This window comes from Heterocephalus glaber, unplaced genomic scaffold, assembly GCF_053883595.1.
Source record: "Heterocephalus glaber isolate CG9 unplaced genomic scaffold, H.glaber_assembly_v1.0 deba00001428, whole genome shotgun sequence".
NCBI lineage: Eukaryota > Metazoa > Chordata > Mammalia > Rodentia > Bathyergidae > Heterocephalus > Heterocephalus glaber.
Window position 1 is genome coordinate 18,007,924 of NW_028258293.1, and position 16,678 is coordinate 18,024,601.

The 16,678-nt window shown below is 51.6% G+C and overlaps 1 protein-coding gene across 13 annotated transcripts in view; it reads right to left on the bottom strand.

The window, feature by feature from the left end:
* Positions 1–16,678, bottom strand: part of Mical2 (microtubule associated monooxygenase, calponin and LIM domain containing 2) — a 215,014-nt gene that overhangs the window by 187,110 nt on the left and 11,226 nt on the right. For 4 of the 13 annotated variants that reach the window (XR_015451443.1, XM_087211660.1, XM_087211651.1 and 1 more), the window contains exon 2: positions 4,285–4,359. The exons of 3 other annotated variants lie outside the window; for them this stretch is intronic. The gene's annotated coding sequence lies outside the window, so the exon portion shown is untranslated. Of the gene's footprint in view, positions 1–4,284; positions 4,360–11,494; positions 14,017–16,678 lie in introns of those variants that run through there. 6 more of the 13 variants (XM_087211661.1, XM_087211652.1, XM_087211664.1 and 3 more) reach the window with 3 other exon arrangements.

Here is a 16,678-nt window from a genome sequence, read left to right on the forward strand (position 1 = left end):
TGCTCACACCCTAGACATTCAAGCTCAGGGCGTGGAAGGTGTGCTGGCCCAGCTCCTGTGAGGAGGCACCGTGGTGTGGAGGAAAAGCCTTTCGCTGGGGTCAGGAGACTTGGCTCACCTGTGCCACTGGCCTCTTTACGCATAGCTGAGGACTGGATTAGACAACCTAGTTCTCTCCAGCTGTCATACTCTCCAATTGTAAATTGTGGCGACAAGTCCACCTTCCTTAGCACTTCCCTTCCCGGGGTTAGCTGTGGAAGGCATCCTCTGTCTCTCACTGAGCAACCTCTACCCATGTTATGGCCCTTACACCAGAATGCCTGGTCACCTCGGCCACAAAGACTGGCCACGGTTGGGGACATTTTCCTCACATATTTACTACCCTTTGGTTAATAACTCAGAAGAGTGTAGGAACCTGGGGGAACTACGAACTTGGGCATCCCAGCACCTGCTAAAGCCATTCCCCTCTTATACCAACTGACCTCTCCTCTATAGATCACCGACACTGTCAGAGGTTTTCCATGTTGCTTGGCAGGAGCTGAGCGCAGCAGCAGGCTGTTCTTATCTGTGTGCTGGCATATGCCAGGGCAGAGCAGGCGAGGCACCAGAGCTACACAAGCCAGCAGCAAGCTCTGGCCACACGAGGAGGAAGTGGCTGGGGAGATGGTGGTGCTGAACGTGGGGACAAACTCAGAGTGAGCATGGAGGACCACCAAAGTCTAGGAGCTGTCTTTAAGATGCCACCCAAGCCTTTATGCTTCCCTTATGTCCTTATGCAGAAATCAGGCGGGAGAAGTGGTATGATTTGCCCGGAACCACCCAGCCATGGTGTGGGCAGCTAACACTAGAATGTGATCCTTTGCGTCTCAGCTCACTCCTTTTCCACTCAACTCTGCTGACCTCAAGAGTCTGATGAGGTCAGCAGATCCCTTGTAGAGTCTAAGAAACATGACCCTTGTGTCACTTAGGAGCAGAGTGGGCCAGGAGATGTGAGAATAACTGCCTCCCTACCCCAAGCATTCCTTCTTAATGTGACATTATTTCTTTTCTTTTTCTTTAATCCTTGCCACAAAATCTTGAGGGGTTCAGAGTTCAGTGAGGAGGGAGAGGTGGGCCTCTGTCCCTGCAGAATAGATAAAATAACCACAACTGTTCCTCTTCCTTAGTCTAGAGATCATTGGTGTGGGAAGGGCAGCACAAGGAGAAGATCAAATTAACCCACTGGTAGTGTGGCCTGTTTAGGACAAGTCTTACGGTGTGTGCAATTCAATGGGACATCTGAAGATTTCGTGATAACGAGCAATAGGGTCTGCCCCTGCCCGGGACCTTACAAGACCAAAGTCTGACAGACCATCTCAGCACGAGGAGGAGGAAGCTTGGAGGAAAAGATTCAAGGGATTAATTATTCAGTGGGTATGACCCAGTTCCCTGTGGGGAGGCTGGATGAGAAGACAGCTCACCAGTTCCTTATCACAGCAGGAAACTCAAATACCTCACAGGGTAATGACCTCTTTGCAGCCACAGAGAAGCCATTTAAGGTGAAGAAGAACGAGAGGAAGAGAGAGGAGGTGGAGGAAGAAGAAGATGAAAAGGGGGAGGGAAAGAGGAAGAGGAGCCAAAGTTCACTCATTCAACAAATATTTATTGAGCCCCTCTTATGTTCCAGGCCCTCCAGTGACTTACATGTGGATTTTAATAGAGGAAAGAGATGATGGAATTTATAAACAGGAGGCTTGAATGACATCTCAGTTCAGCCCTTAGCTCCATTACCCTAGGTGGGTTCCAGCCTGTCTAAGGCCAATTTCTCATCTGGAAAATGGGAGTGAATCTACCTGGCCAATCACGAAGATGAAATGATCTTTATAAAACATAAAACACAGTGTAAATGCAAGGTTTAAACAATAATGACATAATATGACACACTTTCCCTGCCCTAGAGAAGGTGTTTCGGAACGCAATCCGAGGTACCTATTTGGCTAACATCACATTCTCTGTAATTTGGGCAAATTGTATGTTTCAGCTTGCCAGGGGAGACACAGCTGGTCACAGCCCCGGCTCCAGTCTGTGTGCCTGAGATGCTTCAAGAAGGGCCAGGAGGGGTGGAGTTCACATCGAGACCCACCCGGCCCTGTGTCCAGCCTAGCCTGGATGAATGAGCCAGGAGAGACCCAAGATCCACAGGGCGAAGGAGACAACCAGACACGCGGTCAGTCGGAAGCAGAAGGAAATTCATCTGTGCGCCATAGGGGCAAGTCACTGGAGCTCCACACACCCTCCCCGCGCACGGGCATTTCCGGTAATGCACGGATGCCCCCTACACGCGGGGTTTCTGCAGCACAGGGCAGGGACTCCCCAGCTGTGACAGACTGGCCAGGTGGGCCTCTTTCCCAGATGCTAAGAATCCTTCCCCAAGGTCCAGCAAACTCCTCTCATCCTGTTTCCACGTGGCTCCTCAGCACCCACCAGGCCAGCCCCTAAGGGCACACTCAGGCCTCCAGCTGTCCCCTAAGTCCCGGCCTCTCCGATGGGCCCTGCTTCTCTCCTGGACCCTCACAGTCCCTCCTCCTGCAACCAAACCGAGCTCCTGTGATGGCTACGCTGGCCCACACTCCAAGGGCTCCTGGGAGGGGCCAGGTGTCCTCCCCTCTGCGTTCCCTCCAACGCCGGGCATTCTATAAGTTCTTCACCTCCTGCAAATGTGTACTTAGGGCTTCAGGATAGTCTCAGACTGCTGCATACAGACGGGAGGCAGAGGAGGGAGGGGAGTGGGAAGAATGCCAAAATGGAAGACCTGGGCCTGTATTCCAGTTATCCATCTGAGTCCAGTAAGTTCTGCAAGCTTGAGAAAGTCTCTTCAGGCCAGGCCTCAGTTTCTCTGTTTGGTAATACGAGGGTTGCTCTAAATAACCTCTCTATAAAATTTGGCCTTACAGAAAACCAGCTAGCCTGGGACACAAAGTATATGAGGCCTGGTCCTAATTAGCCACAAACCCGGGGCAAGTTTTCTGGCTGCTCAGAGCCTATCTCCATGTCCATAAAATTAAGGGGCAGGGGCACTGTAACTACCACTCCCAGGGTTCGAGACTTCATGAAACACTGGTTGTGAGACAGCTTCGTGGACAATAAAGGCCTGAGCTAACTTGGGATTCAGACTCCTTCAGGCAGCAAACAGCTAGTGACCATATGCGACATTACAGGGACCGTGCCAGCCGGAGCGGGTTGCCAGACCCAGACAGGAAGGCTGCAGGGGGTTCCCTGACCTGGAGGACATGCAAGTGAAGACACCTTAGCTCAATGCTGGTGTATCTGAGGGACAGCAAAGCACTACGGGGTGCCAACCTCCTCTGGGAAGGTAAGGGAGGCTTCTGAGAGGGAACAGTGTGTCCTGTCCATGGTGAGCTGCTCTTGAATGGGGGGTTCTAGAACCAGGGCATAGAGGGGAGGCAGAAAAGGAGGCAGAACAGTGCGGCTGAGCTCCAACGGGGTGAGGGGGGAGGATTGAAGGCCAACAGGAGAGGAGCCCGAGGAGGATCTTTGGCAGCACTGCGAGGGACAGAGTAGAGGGGACAAGCAGTGGATCCAGGAGAGCAGTGGAAAGGCTCTTACATTAGTTCACAAGGGACCACAAACAATGCCATCATCGATTTCTGACTGCACTGAGCCTTCCAGACCCTAGTCTCCACAGAGCTCGGAAGCCACAGACCTAACCAGGTCTCTTCTCAGAATGGAACCTACACCTTCTAAAGAAGATGCAACGATCACATTTTCAACTCTTAGGGCTAGGGATTTAGCTCAGTGGTTCTGCCGCCTGCCTCACAAGCGCAAGGTCCTGAGTTCAATCCCAGCTACCAAAAAAAAAAATTTACCAAACACATTTTCAACTCTTGGTCCAGCAACTTTTGGTGTGCTGAAGTCACTGTCTGCATAGGACCTGGGCAGCTGAGGGGCTCGGAGCCAGGCTGGGGTCCCTGCTTGGGGGCAGAAAGACAAGAGAGCCCGCCCAGCACACAGCAGAAGTCACACAGGTCTCTCACCTCCCCAGATAAATCTCAGGCTCAACCCCGCTTCTCCATGAGCCCAGGGAGGCTGTGCGACCCTGCAGGTCAAGGGCAAAGGCAGAGGGCTGGGGAGGGGAAGGAAGGTTCCTCCAGCCACTGTTTCTCCAATGGGGTCACGTGCACTTGGACTTGAAGAAAGAGCCTAAGAGCTCCTACACCCTCCTCAGCCTAAAAGCAGCCCCTGGGAGCCACTCAATGCATAAAAGAGACCACCATTGTGACTTACTCACGTGATTTTCAGGCATCACAAGGGCTAAAGTCTTCTCCTTTCAGGACGAGCCCTGCACAGAGTGCCATGGTCCTATAAAAACAAGAGCCCCACAGCTAATGTCAGTTTCATGATCCAACATTACAGCCTCCTGTCTTCTCCTCTTCAAGAGGGTCCTACATGGCGCTGATCATAGCTGAGTTTCCTAAATACATCATTTTGGCCACTTTGCCTCACAGTGGCCCTCGAAACAGACAGACTCTTCGTGTGCTCTGAGTTTTGCATGTGAAGAGAGGCTAATAAGCAAATTCTGTTGTCTATCACTGGCTGGGTGCCTTGTGTCCTTACCCTATCCCTACACGAAGCCTTTGCCTTAGTGAAAACAGAAAGTGCCAGAATTTCTAAGCTTGAGACAGAATGAAAGAAAATCAAGCAGGTATAAAACTTGTTAACAAGTCACCCATGTGAGATCTATAACACTGCCTAAGATATAAGGGACTAAAATGCTAAAAAGACTAGGAAGTTATGGAAGTCTCCCATCTCATCATGGCTGTCTCCTAAACAAATTATTATTTTGGGCTCCAGTGACCGCCCACATGATTTGGTTACATACTGTTGCTGCTGCACAAAATATCTCTGCACCTGTTTGGAAAATGAAGCCCCGCATTACAACATATTTCTAATGGTTTACTTTCACATTGAAAAAAATCTCAGTGTCTAAGAGGCAGCCTCAAGACAATGAAAACTAACACAGATGTGAAATTTGCAACCTATAGTAGGGAATGTCTGTACTCCAGGAAGTGCACACTGCTCTGCAGAGCGCCAGGCCTGCCCGGCCACACAAACAGGCTCACGTGTGTTCTCCCCAAGACACAGACAGCCATGATCAGAGCAGAAGCTACAGTGCTGCCAGCCATCATGTGTACCATCAAGCCCACGCCCCTCGGGCTGTGCCAGCTGACAGACAGGCTGGCCTGCTTTAGCCACATTCTCTCGGCCTGAGCTGTAGGCTGTGTGCTGCTGCCTCAAGCCAGAAGTCGGAGTGACTGGAGAGTTCAACTGCACTGCTCCTGCTTCTCCTGGGAAGCTGGGAGTGGGTGGGAGAGTTGGACAACTGATCCCAAATTCTACTGTCAGGGTCTGCGAAACCAGAGACCACTTCCTGCTCCCTGGATCTCAGGAACAGAAGTCCTTACGTACCAGGTGACATTGTCAGGGCCACGAGGGCTGGCCCATTGGTCAGACTCCCATAGAGATGTAGGCACACTGATCCAGCCACTCAAAGGACCAACCCACGTGTCTCCTTTGTCTAACCAACAGCCACATCTGCTTTGCCCTCCCTGTAACACCACCCAACCAGAAGGTCCTAGAGCCTAGCATTTCTGGGACATCTGTTTCTTCATCTACAAAATGAGGGGCTTGGCATAACTGCTGACTCCCTCACCATGGACCACTTTCAGCTGCCACTGCCCACGGACCCTGACTTCTAGAGATACCTACCAAATTCGTTACTGGTTAGAAGGTCAGGGAGAGCATAACCTGTGCATGAGCTTTGCACAGGGTGGGTAGCAGGTGATGCTTCACCTAATCCTTCTTGCAAGCTTGGAATGAAGGAGTACAGTATTTCATTACAAAAGGGTAAACTGAGGTACAGCATAGCCAAGTCCCTGGCCAAGCATCTCATTAGCACTAACCACAGCCGTCCTGGGACTCACGGAGCTGGCCTGAGTCCACAGCCAGGCTTGTTCCCTGACACAATGCCTCCTTTTGTAATCAACTAGAATGAAGAAACACTGTCTCCCCTTGGACTTGCCACCATGCTGGTCCCCAGCAAAGAAGCAAGAGCTCTCTGGTCTCTTGGGGGCTTGATTTGGGCCTGAAATGCCTTTCTGGAAACCTGAGTGGCCTCGTGGGTCCCAAGGAAGATGGCAGGCCAGAGGGAGAGGAACTCAGCAATCCTTCCTTTCTGGCATTCTCCAAGCCTAGCTGCACAGAGACGGGGTCTTCCCCGAGGGACCCTAAACTCTTAGACAAGGCCTGGCACCCCCAGGTATAACATCAATATTTGCTGAATAAAAGAATGGATGAAAATAAGAATGAATGAATGCAGAGCTCAGATGCGCTCAAGGCTTATTCAAGAACCATCTCAGACCACAGCACCCAAGTGGAGGTCTCCATGCCCCAGACCCCCAGACAGAGGACAAAGACTCAGACCCTGAGTCAGGTCTGCTCTTTACTCCAAACACCAGGAAGCTTCTGACACGGAAAGAGAATATCTGGTCAAAGGGGACCCAGGGGAATGGTTAACAGCTCAGGCCCTACAGTCCAGCAAACCAAGATCCCAGCTCCGTCTCTTTAAAAGAGCTGGGTGGCCCTGGGCAAATCACACAACCTCTGGGGGGTCTCAGTTTCTTATCTAAAAGTGGAGATAGCATCAGTGCCCACTCCAAAGGGCATTCTGTGGATGACCTGCGACAGTGCTGTAAAGGACTTAGCCCCGTGTATGTGCATAGCTAGTGCATGCATCAGCTATTATAATCTGCCTTAGAGTAGGTGGTAAAGACCAAGCACATCTACACCCTTTTCCTGGTTCAATCCCAGCCCTCCTCCTAACTCACTCAGTAACCCTGAGCAAACTACCTAACCTCTCTGTGCCTCAGTTTCCTGGTATGTAAAATAGGGTCAATTGTGAAGATTAAATGAGTTAAAAAGCTTAGACTAATGGCTGGCACTCAATAAAAGTGAGTTACTATTCTCCTTTACTGCTGATAGTAAATTCCCACTCCTCGGCCAAAAAGGTGAGCACAGGACTCAAGGAAGCTTCCCTCGGGTAGCTTTCCTCCTTGCCACATTCACTGTACAAAGCATGTGCACGTGCTCCAATTTGCAAAGTCCTGGGGAAAGCCTAGTCCTCTTGGGTCACTGGGAGGTTTTGTGAGGCCATCAGGGAGCTGTCTGTAGCCATGGACCACTGGACAGAGGACTCTGGTGCAGGGATGCCGAGATTAGCTGTTCTCTTCTCAAGGCTTCATTCTTCAGTGCTTCCTTGACTCTCTGAGCCTGCTCTGAAAGCTTCCAACATATCCCACTTATGCATCAGCTTATTCAAGCTTGGTTCTTGTCACTTGAAACCAAGAGTCCTGACTGCCAACAGCTCTGAACAGATGGCTGCTTTATCGCCACCAAATCCACCTAGGAAGAAAACCCAGCTGTCTACCCTCAGTGAGATCCAGGCAGCAGGGTAAAGCAAACATGTGCAGCAAGGTGGCTACAAACTGAAGTGAGGGGAGGCCACTGAGAGCCCCAACCATGCCCTTCCTGGCAGAGGCAGATGCTGGAACCAAGAGTGAGCTGCCAGGTCTTGCAGTCCCTGATGCAGACCCAGCCCAGACCTGGACCTTGTTGCCATCAGCATTAGGAATGGAGAAGAAGAGAAACAAGGAAGCTGGAGCTGATGTTCATTGTCTTCAAAGTGGTGCAGGAGAAAATCCAGATAGTTACTTAGGACAACTCTGTAAAGGAAGAAGAAAGGGAGAAGGGGCTGGGGAGGAAATGGCCTTGCTGGAGCACTTAAAGGTATCATGCACTAAGGGACAGACTCTTCCACCTAATCTGGGAGCTGGGTAATCATCCAGCCCATTTTCCAGGTGAAGAAACTGAGTCTCAGAGGTACCAATAACTATCTCACTTGCCAAGGTCACACCACTAGTGTGCTCTGCCTCTTCCACCTGATGTACTGGTCTCTTTCTGATTCCTGAGCCTGAGGTCTCCTCACCTGAGTCATTTATGCTGTCACTCACCCCTGTGACAGCCAAAGTGTAATGGTGATGCCCTCCTGGCCCCTCATCCCTGACAAGTCAGAGGGAGGGGTGGCGTCCCAGAGGCAGGAGCACACAGGAGAGGCAGTGTCCTGACACCCCAGGTGCATCCTTAGGCAGGGTTCCGTCTTGGTTCCTTAGTATTTTTAATCTCAGAGGTCGCCAATGTGATTCTGAGATGGCTTTTATCAGTGAGCTTTAACCAGGGTGGGCCTAGCAGAATTCCATGGGAAGTTAGTTTGGGTTTTCTCAGTCACCTGACCAAAGAGATTCTACCCAGCAGGTGTCAGTACCTGACGCACGAGACTGTGCTAAACAGGCTCTCTTTGCTTTGTCTCCTTTCCTCACCATCTTCACTGCCAGCACCGCGGACAAACTATTGCTACATCCCTGTGCCTTCTAATAGACTCTCTTAAGTCCCTTCAGGAAAAAAAGCTCATCTTCATATGTGTTTTTTAAGAGTTGTAGAGAAACACAAAATTAAATCCCAGACCTGGTAGTGAAAACTAAGAGCCATTCCCCACAGTCCTCCTACCTCCCCTGCAGCATGAGGTGAACACACACACAGCCACCTGCTTCCCAGGTCCAGGAAGCCTGGCACCAAGGGCTGCCCAGGCATAACCTAGACAACTAGGGGTGTGAGGCCTGAGCAGGCATAGCACTCCCTGGCACAGAAGGGGAAGGTCAGTAGACACTCCAGGGGGGCTCACCTGCTGATCCCACAGGACACAGTACCCAGGGGCCCACCTGGCAGCTTAGGGCTTTTCTCTATTTCCAGCAGCTGGCTTCTGGCAGTGGCCACTGCAGTCATTGGGACTATCCAGGCAGGTATTTCCCTTACCTTTCTTTTTCTTTTTATAACTTTGTTCTCTGCTCTTTAAAAATAAAAAGGATCTCACTGACTTTTCTTGGAGCGTGATTTGGTTCTTCCCCACTGGCTGGGAAGGAGATGGTGCCACTTAGCAAGGCACACCCTGGTGCCAGAGGGGTCTGCAGCACACTGACAGGGATCTGTGGGCAACATAAGAGCTAGAAATCTTAAAGGCAATGGAAAGCTCACATGGTCCCTGGTTTCTCTTAAACTATCCAGGAGAGATATTAAGCATTTGCTGACCTCCCTGGTCGGGTCTGTAAGAAATGCTAAAGAGGACAGCAAAAAAGATCAGGGCTCAGGATGCTGAGGCAGGAGAAGGAAGAGCACTGCTTCAGGCAGCCAGCACCCAGACTTGAATGTCAGCCTTGCCACTTGCCTATCCTGAGGCCCTGGGGAAGTCACTTTGGCTCTGAGCTCATGTGCTTCCCTTAGGGGGGTGCCACCTACTTAGAAAGCTAGGGTGAGGATTAAATAAGATAATGCATATCTGGGCCAGGGATTTAGCTCAGTGGTTCCAACACCTGCCTTGCAAGCACAAGGTCCAGAGTTCGATCCCCAGTACCAAAAAAAAAAAAAGATAATGTGTATCAAAGAGTAATAAAAGTTGCCATCTTTCAGCCATTGAGAGTGGACCTGGAACTATGTGCAAAGCATTTTGTATGGATCATCTCATCCAATTCTTTTACATCCTCAATTTCAGGTGGAAGGCTTGGGAAAACTAAAGCCGTGCTCAACATCACACAGCTCAAGAAGCAGCAGTAAGAATATACACCCAGCCTCTGCTCTGCCCCTTAGTATACAGTAGGTCCTCATAACATCCCCTCCTGCCCCACAGGAAGCAGAGAGGATGAGGGAGAGAGCTCTTAGGAAGCTGGCAAATGCTGAACTGGGGGCTGCTGGTTCCCACCCAGGAGGCAGATGGAGAGGAGAGGGAGCTTTGGTGGAGAGTTTCAGAAGCCTTTCTGAAACAGGCGGGGCTGGCTCTCAGCCTGGAAGGAGGAGGATGGAGGAGAAGGAAAGCGCTGTAGAGCCAAAGCAGAGAGCTGGGGCTGGGATGACGCAGGTAGTGGGACAGAAAGGACAGTGAGAGAAATGGGGACCAGCCTGAGCGAGGAGTGGATTTCCGGAGCCGCTCCCTGGGGCCAGTTCTCCTGGGACCTTTGCCACCTCCACCCCAGGGGTCTCCTACATGTGCTCTTTCCGCCAAGCATAATCATGAGGGCATGGAGAGGTGCAAATGTAAAGACCTAATGACCTCTCTTCGCACGGCGGCCTGAGAAAGCAACTCTGCAGCAGGGGCGTTTCCTGATTCCCAGACCGCACTCCTCTGCTGACCCACCAGGTCCGCATGGCAGCCCCAGCTCCGGGTGACAGGAAGCTACTGTGCTGCCATGGGCACCTAAGCAGTATCCCACTGCAGCATTCAAGAGCTTTGGGGTGCAGGAAGGTAAAACCCAGGCTGCAGGACTTGAGCTTCGTATCCCTCACACCTGCTGGGACGCGGCAGGAGCCTCCTCAGGGACTTTTTGTTGAGAGGAGCCAAACAGAAGACTCTTCTGCCTAAGACCTCCGTGGAATTCCACACATCTGTGTTGCTTCTGAAGTCTGCACTGAAAGCTGTCCTTGAGCCTGGGTTTAGTTCCACCTTCCCTGGAAAGATCATTATCCCGGCTGCCCATTTCCCAGGGAGGCAGTGCCACCTTCACGTACTCTCTGCTTCAGTACCCCAACTCCCTCTGCACCCCACACTTCAGTGCCCATCCCTACTCCTGGGTCAAGCTGGGGACCCCCACTGGGGTCCCTCAGGCACAAGCTCAGGTACTGTTCCAAATGCTTAAAGTTACAATGTCATGCCCGGCCCCTCATCTCCACGCTTTACCCAGCTCCAAATGCTGGGTCCCAGCCCAGACCTTGGGGCCAGAGAAAAAGGACAATGGGAGCAGAAATGATCTCAGCAACTCCAGTGATTGGTCAGCCTATGCCACCATCCTGTGCCTAGTCTGGAAGGAGCAGGACCTGGAAGGGCCAAAAGCCCACCTGCATCCGGGTCTGTGGGTCACATGGCCTCCTCCCAACCCTGTCTAGCAAAAGTGCTAAGGGGAAAGGATGCGGTGGCCTTGGAGATATGGCCAGTGTCAGACTCCAGACCAAGGCTTCCCGGGAAGGGTGGGATGCCTGGTTCACTGCCTTCCACCTGTGAGTCTTCGGGTAAATTACTTAGCTGCAGTGTTAATAAATGGGCCAGTTAGCCAATAACTTACAGGGCGACTGTGCAGCCCAAATGAGATATGAATGTGACTGTGCTGGGCAAACTGTAAAGTGCCCTTAGGAACATGAGACTCTGTTTCAGCCCCCCACACCCTCTTCAGACTATTTGTCTTGGGAGATGGCATCTTCAGGTAGCATTTGTGGCTTGAAGGGAAAAAGAAAATCGCAAATCTACTTCTTTTTGGTAAACCTCAACAACTCCTATACAAGGCACAAGTGTTCTGAGATTAAAAATCAACCCGCTGGAGCTGGGCGTGGTGGAGCATACCGGTAATGGATCCCACACTTGGGAGGCTGAGGCAGGAGGATCACCAGTTTGAGGCCAGCCTGCACTCCACAGTGAGACTCTGTCTCCAAAAACCTGTTAATTAATTACATAAATAAAGTAAAATCAACACACTGGTGGAGACCTATTCACAGTCTAGCGGAGGGGAGAACTATCCATGCAGCCCTCCCCAGCTCTGTCACAAGGCAACGACAGTGCGTGCTACAACAGCACTTCCACAGACAGACAGGAGGGGATGTGGGCTCTGGCCTCAGAGGGCAGCGGAGGCTTTTACAGTGACACAGTAACGATTAGCATAATAACTTTCCCTGAGGACTGCTATGGGCCAGGTGCTATTCTAAGCGTTTTCAATTTTCTTCTCATTTAACTCTTCTAACGATCTTATGAACTGGGTTCTGAGCTGACAAACTGATGTCCAAACAAACCGACTCCCATCTTGGCCTTCCACAGATAGTAAGTGGTGGAACGAGGGTTTGAATCCAGCTGGCTCTGCTCCCTCAGCACATGGAAGGATATGTCTCACACAAACTCCATGTGGGTGACATTTTCAGCTGAGGCCTGCAGGGCTGAGCCACCCAGGGAAAGTGTTGCTCTCCTCCTGCAGGCCCTCGGCCTCTCACCCGCGGTGCCGCCCTTGGTCTGCCTTGGAAGTTGGCCCCAGGGCACCTAACACCCAGGAAGACCGATGTGGGAGCCCCTCTGTCATCGGCTATAATGTCACAAAGCTCTCAGGGCAATCCCAGCGCTGCTGCACGCTGGCTGTGTGGCCATGGTGAATCTCAGCTTCTCGGAGCTGCAGGTTCTTCATCTGTATGCTGTGGCTCACGTGATTATCTTGGGCCACTGCTGCAAAGATGAAATGAGATCCTGTCTGGTGTGGCGCCGAGCACCTGGCACGATGCAGGGTAAACAGTGGTGGAGTCGGAAGCCTTCATAAAGCATTCCCACTAGAGAACCTTTTCCTCTGTGGTAATTCCTGGTGGAGACAGCAGCACTTTTAACTAATGCACATCTAGAATTCTTCCATCCCGTGCTAAGCCCATCCCATGTGTTACCTCATTCAACCCTTAAAACCCTCAAGATGGTCTTCACTTCACTTGATTTAGCTTTAGGATAACAAGAAAGGATGTGCCAAACACATTAATGTTATTTATCCATACATATACAAGAACCCAGAACCTTGTATACGGGCAGGGAGAGAGAGAGAGATGGAGGGGAAGAGAGGGGAGAGTCAGCTAATATTTTCTGGGTGCTTACCATGTGCCAGGTACTATTCTAAGTATCCTACATTTCATAACTCATTTCATCTTCCCCAAAATGTACTTATAAAATAGGTACTGTTGGGCCGGGGATTTAGCTCAGTGGTGCCACCGCCTGCCCCGCAAGTGGAAAGTCCCAAGTTCAATCCCCAGTACCAAAAAAAGAAAAAAAAACAGGTACTGTTTTATCGTCCTTTCACAAATGGGAAGTTAGAGGCATACACAGGGAAGTATCGGAAGAGTAGACTTTTGAGCCTGGCGTGGTGGCAAATGCCTACAATTCCAGCAGTCTGGAGGTTGAGGCAGGAAGACTGCAAAGGACTGCAAATTCAAGCCCAGACTGGGCAACCAAGCCACTTAGCGAAGCTCTATCTCAAAATAAAAAGTAAAACTAGGGTTGGGAATGCAGCTCAGTGCAAAGGCCCTGGGTTCAGTCCCTAGAACCGAAAAAAAAATTTTGCTTATTTGTCCAGGTCTTAGTCATCTCCTCCTAGGAGCACAGCCTCCCAGACTGTCTCTTATATCCCACCTTCCATAGTCACTAGGGATATCTCCCCACACATGGCACTCCTCTGCTCAAGAATAGTCAAAGGCTCTCAACTGCCTGGAGTCAACGACACCAGTAGGTTGGAGAGGATCAACTGGGGACTTCGGATCCCTCAGGATCCCAGACATTTCACTTGCCGATTCACCAGTTAATGAGGCTTTCCCTGGCCATTTCTGTAAATTAGCAACCTTCCCTCCCCAGCACACCTCGCCTCCTCTCCGGCACACCTCTCAGCCCCTGGCCTCTCACATCAGACTAACTTGGTTCTTGTCTCTTCCCCTCCTAGAAGGGAGCTCCAGGTATCGAGGGATGTTGTTCTGCTATGGTTTGGTTTTTCCCTGCTGCAGGCTCAGAACCTAGAGCAGTGCCTGGCGTAGCAAAAGAGCCCTAAATATCAGCTGAATGCATGATCGGGCAGACACTCAAAACACCAGGAAGAAAGTGTGCAAACAGAACCACAGTGAGAGAGTGGCTGGCACTGCTCCAGCGCAGGGGAGGCCCGGACTGAAGTGCCCGGAAGGCCAGCCCGTCGTGGCCATCCTTGCGGGCGGGGCCTGTGAGAGTTCCTTGAGCAGCCCTGGCCCTTTGTCTTCCCGTCTTGTTCTGGATTTGTATAGCCTCTGTCGTGTCTCTGTCTCTGTCTCTGTCTCTCACTGAAGGCTGCTTGCATCTGTGCTGCATGACTCACCCATCCAGCCTCACCTCCCTGCACCCACCTTCACATTAGGTCTTGTTCCATTCCCTCCAGACTTGATATCCACGAGAGATGCTCTCTTCCTCCCACTTACCCATCTGCACTTCACCCCCTTCAAGGTCCAGATCAAATGATGCTGCCTCCTCCTCTTCTTCCTCCTCCTCCTCTTCCTCCTCTTCCTTCTCTGCCTCCTCCTCCTCTGGGAAGCTTTCCAGGCCTTCTCTAGCCCATGGAAAACACTTCCCATAGCCGTTGCTGTCTCCTCCAGTCATAAGGACATTAGTCATGGGCTGCCTCTCTGACTGCGCTGAATTGCTACTAAAATCTCTTGCCACTTTATTTACACATACGTCTTGTTTTCCCAAGGTCCTTGTAAACCCTCGGGGTGGAGGGTGGGCTGAGCCTTATCTACCTTGTCATCCCACAGCACAGAGCTCGGCCACACAGTTGGGCTCCATACGCAGGGCTTCTCGGGTAACCTGCCAAGGTAAACAAGCCACCTTCCCCACCAGGCCACTGCCTGGGCCAGCCTCACCCAACACCCTGCTCTGACCTCAGTTAATTTGTGTTCCCAGCTGCAAGCCTGTGTTTCCAAACACAGGGAAACCCAAGTCCTGTAAAGCCCACTTGATTTCACCCCGGCAAGGGCTGACCACAAGGTTTGCAGAGCGCCGTGTCTCTGGGAAAGGGAAGGATGAAGTTCTCCCAGGCAAACCCAGAAGTTCAGCGTGTTTCAGTTTCCTCAGCTTCCGGAGCCCAGCAGAGGGAAAAGCCGCAGTGTACATCCTATGTGATTCACAGCAGCAAATCAGCTGTGGGCCCAGGCGCCCGCTTGCACGGCTCTCGTAACAAGGGTACAAGAAACAGCAGGAAAAGCTCAGTTACAGCTATGCTCTGGAGAGGAGAGGAGGAGGGCAGAGGAGCAGAGCCCATGTCTTGCAGACCCTCCGCAAGGCCACAGGCTGGGACCTGCCTCCCAGCAGAGGGGCCGGGCCCAAGTGAGTAGGAAGTGCCTGGGCCCTGACTCACGCAGGTGAGCCACACCCTTTCCACCCAGTTCCGCTGGTTCTAAAACTTAGCCAGTCACCATTCCCAGATTATCTGTGATTTAAAATAAATAAATGTGTAGGAAACATGCTCTCTGGAACCCCGAATCCACAAGCCCAGAAGTCCGCAGGAAAAGCTGTCCTCCCGTAGCTCGTGCTCCACTATCGCACCCCATCCTCAGGCAGTCACGTGCTCTTCGCTGTCTGCCTCCTTCCTGACAAGGTTCTGCCCCTGCTCACACAGAAATATGCATCCTTCTTGCTACATAACTGAGAGAGGGCTACACACTTCTCTGTGGCCACTTTGATCTTCTACAGAATACACGTGGACCCGGGTGGGGTGGTGGCATGTCTCTGCTCGACAAAAGTGATGCACTTCTGTATGAAAACCTCACAAAACAGCACCATTCTGAAGCACACGTGGGTGACAGGATGAGGCGACTGTGGAGTGCAAGCCCCCGGGTCCCCTGCTGAGGAAGGTGGAGAGGACCAAGCAGCCACGGCCCTGGAAGCCCCATGGCTGCAGGCACTGCTGGCCTCACTGGGAATTCCGTCTTCCACAAGGAAAAGGAAGCATCCATGGGAACAGGGACTGACCTAACTCCCCAGTTCCCGCTGCAGAGGTGGAACAGGCTGGTGACCAGGACACAGGGACGATGGAGGAAAAACAGTCATTTCCTGTAAAATTCATGAGACCAAGGAGAAGTTGGTGCCAGAGGCTGAGGAAACAGATTTCAAGCATTTGGGGGAAGAGAAGGGCACTAGACCTGAGCCTGGGAAAGTGAGTGGCTCAGAGTCGCTCTATCAGGACTGCATCCTTGAGCTGGGGCGGGGGGGGGGAGGGGGCACCGACTCTCCATGGAAAGGGGGCTCACATGGGACCGGAGCTTGGGCTGGCTTTGTTTTAAAAGCCACAGAGATGCTTTCAATGTCTTCGAGTCCCCTGGGCCAGGATGTTATAACCCAGAGTGCTGCAAATGTTTGTAGCTGCAATGCTAAGCTGCAACCCTGGGCCCTCTGGGAACTCAGAGCACACGGTTTCTAGGCGGGCTCCTTCCTTTCTTCGCTGGGATACTTGATGGGAGATGGAGAATCGCAGTTGATGTGGTCGATCTGGCTTCCAGAGCCATCTTGTCGTAGGTCAGAGAAGCAAAAGGAAAGAGACAGGAAAGGGGCAGCTGCAGCCAATTAAGTATGAGGACCACAGGGCTCTCTCCTGGTGAGCAGGTGGTCAGGGACCCGGTGATGCAATGGAACGAACACTTCCTTGGATCCTGAGAGCCCAACCGAACACGGCTGGATGGAACTGATCAAGTTGAAATTTAACCAAATTGATTGTTCTGAATTAGGTGGCAAAGTGCAGGAGAGAAGCAGCCCAGCAAGACCACATGTTAAAAAGACCTGGTCAGCAGTGATGTCAGCGAGGTGGGGGAGTTGCCAGAAAAGCTGATAACCTTAGGCTGCATGAACAGGAGTAGAATGTCCTGAACCAGGGAGGTGATGACACCCTTTCTGTGCTGTGGTCTTACTGTGAATATGATGTATCATTCTGGGCACTGCCTTTGCTGAATACAATGATGTGGGCCCACTAGAACCACAGGGAAGAGAAAACAATCCGAA